General features: G+C 56.9%; 1 non-coding gene across 1 annotated transcript in view; it reads right to left on the bottom strand.

The window, feature by feature from the left end:
- The window catches only part of LOC126129133 (small subunit ribosomal RNA), a 1,909-nt gene extending 1,508 nt beyond the window's left edge, over window positions 1-401 (bottom strand). Inside the window, exon 1 of the ribosomal RNA XR_007527112.1 lies at window positions 1-401. This exon is cut by the window's left edge and continues 1,508 nt beyond it. This is a non-coding gene — a ribosomal RNA (small subunit ribosomal RNA).
- Window positions 402-2,500: the final 2,099 nt, after the last annotated feature.

Below are 2,500 nucleotides of genomic sequence, written 5' to 3'. Positions count from 1 at the left end.
CCGGAATCGAACCCTGATTCCCCGTTACCCGTTACAACCATGGTAGGCGCAGAACCTACCATCGACAGTTGATAAGGCAGACATTTGAAAGATGCGTCGCCGGTACGAGGACCGTGCGATCAGCCCAAAGTTATTCAGAGTCACCAAGGCAAACGGACCGGACGAGCCGACCGATTGGTTTTGATCTAATAAAAGCGTCCCTTCCATCTCTGGTCGGGACTCTGTTTGCATGTATTAGCTCTAGAATTACCACAGTTATCCAAGTAACGTGGGTACGATCTAAGGAACCATAACTGATTTAATGAGCCATTCGCGGTTTCACCTTAATGCGGCTTGTACTGAGACATGCATGGCTTAATCTTTGAGACAAGCATATGACTACTGGCAGGATCAACCAGGGAGCTGCGTCAACTAGAGCTGAGCAGCCGGCCGCCCGGGAGTGTGTCCCAGGGGCCCGCGCGAACACGCAAGCGTCCGCTCAATTATTCTGCAAACAGGAGGAGGCTGAGCTCCCCTGCACAATACACCTCGAAACCCTCTCAGGTCCCGGCGGCGCGCAGCGCCGTCCTAAGTACTTGGTCGGGTTCGAGAGAGGCGCAATCGCCCGGAGTTAGGCGAGTAGACGCTTTAGGTGCGACCACCCGTGCTCCCAACTGAGCTTGCCGCTGCCGACAGAGGCCCGGGAGCGTGCTGTCGTGGCATTGCCGGCGGGAGACAACACGCGCCACCTACGGTGACCGGCAGCTCCAACGCCAGCGCCACAGAAGGGCAAAGGCCCCACGTGGGTGCCGAAGCGAACTCTCCCAGCACAGCGCACGTGCCAACACGTCTGCACAACTGCGATACAAACCACCAGCGAGAACCGCTGGGGCGACCGAGCAGCAGACGGCGTCGCGGCGCCGAGTGCCGGGCGGCGGCGCATCCTCAACGCACACAGTCCTCAGTCGGACCAGCACACTGCAGATGTCCACCGCGCTTCGCACCGGGCCCGCGAGGACCCACTTTGGCCGCCCGGCGCCGCGCGCAGGGTGCCCCGGCGCGTAGCTGCGCCGCCTGCCGCGTCCGTCGGCCGGCGCGCCTGCCACTGGGCGCCCCCACCAGCCGGCTGTAGCGCGTGCGCCCACGCACCGCGCGGCCAGCACGCCGGGCGGCCCCCCCTCACCGGCCGGGGACGGTCCCACCCAGCCACCGCCGCGTATCGCTTCACACACAGATTTGCCCTTACTGATTTACCTCCAGCAACAACAACCGCACCACAATGGGTTTACCAGTTGTTCATTTGCGTTGCGTCACGTCACCAGCAAACGTAGACGTCCATCCCAGTTTGCAAATGCAACGATTATTGCATACCTGTCTGTTAGGTGTCACGACACACTACGTCTGCCCACATACACGCAACAAAATGTGCACGACTAGAGAACACGTGGGAGGTGGCCCCCTACGTATGCGATGTCCATTACGAGACCGACTGTCAACCAGCATCTGTACCATGTCGCAGATGTGGAACGCGGTGCACCATGCTATCACACTGTGTGAGAAGAGACGACTACGTTTGAATACACGCGCCACTACATCAACAGACGGCTCATGCTGATCGCCATCCAGGGCGTCCGTTACTCCCACACGTCTCTATGGCGTACCACACTGCAATGTAGCTGTTATGGGGAGACGGCACGTGGCTGAGTGCACAACATTTGGACCGTATGGTTCGCTGTTGTTGGGCGCAGTCGTACGGTCACACATGTGCCACAGCGTATCATTCAGTACATACGGACCTATGTGCAGTACAATGTGAGGATTAAGCTTACGATATCAGCGGACAGTGGACACAGGCCGTACCACGACGTAGACTGAGCGCTTCGACATGCGAATGCCAGTGAACAGCTGCGAAGGGCATTGAACACGCAAGCACCTGAACGACCAGCGTGCGAAGGCAGGGTGGAGGGGGGGGGGCGATGTACATCCTGCAGTTGTCCACATTACAGTGTACAGCGGGAGCATGTAAAAAGTAAGCAACACTTGCGAAGTGTTCAACATGAAACGACACACAAGAGGGTGGGCGGTGCGAGTAGCGAACTATATTCAGAGGGTTGTGGTTAGACAACACTAGATTAATGTAACGTGTCATATGCCAATTACAGAGCAGGTTAAGGCACAACGTGGGTTAGGTTAAGGCACAACGTGGGTTAGGTTAAGGCACAACGTGGGTTAGGTTAAGGCACAACGTGGGTTAGGTTAAGGCACAACGTGGGTTAGGTTAAGGCACAACGTGGGTTAGGTTAAGGCACAACGTGGGTTAGGTTAAGGCACAACGTGGGTTAGGTTAAGGCACAACGTGGGTTAGGTTAAGGCACAACGTGGGTTAGGTTAAGGCACAACGTGGGTTAGGTTAAGGCACAACGTGGGTTAGGTTAAGGCACAACGTGGGTTAGGTTAAGGCACAACGTGGGTTACGTTAAGGCACAACGTGGGTTAGGTTAAGGCACAACGTGGGTTACGT

Source organism: Schistocerca cancellata, unplaced genomic scaffold (genome assembly GCF_023864275.1).
Source record: "Schistocerca cancellata isolate TAMUIC-IGC-003103 unplaced genomic scaffold, iqSchCanc2.1 HiC_scaffold_517, whole genome shotgun sequence".
In the NCBI taxonomy this organism is placed as follows: domain Eukaryota; kingdom Metazoa; phylum Arthropoda; class Insecta; order Orthoptera; family Acrididae; genus Schistocerca; species Schistocerca cancellata.
Note: the sequence above shows the minus strand (reverse complement) of the source record. Positions and strands in the feature narration are given on the sequence as shown.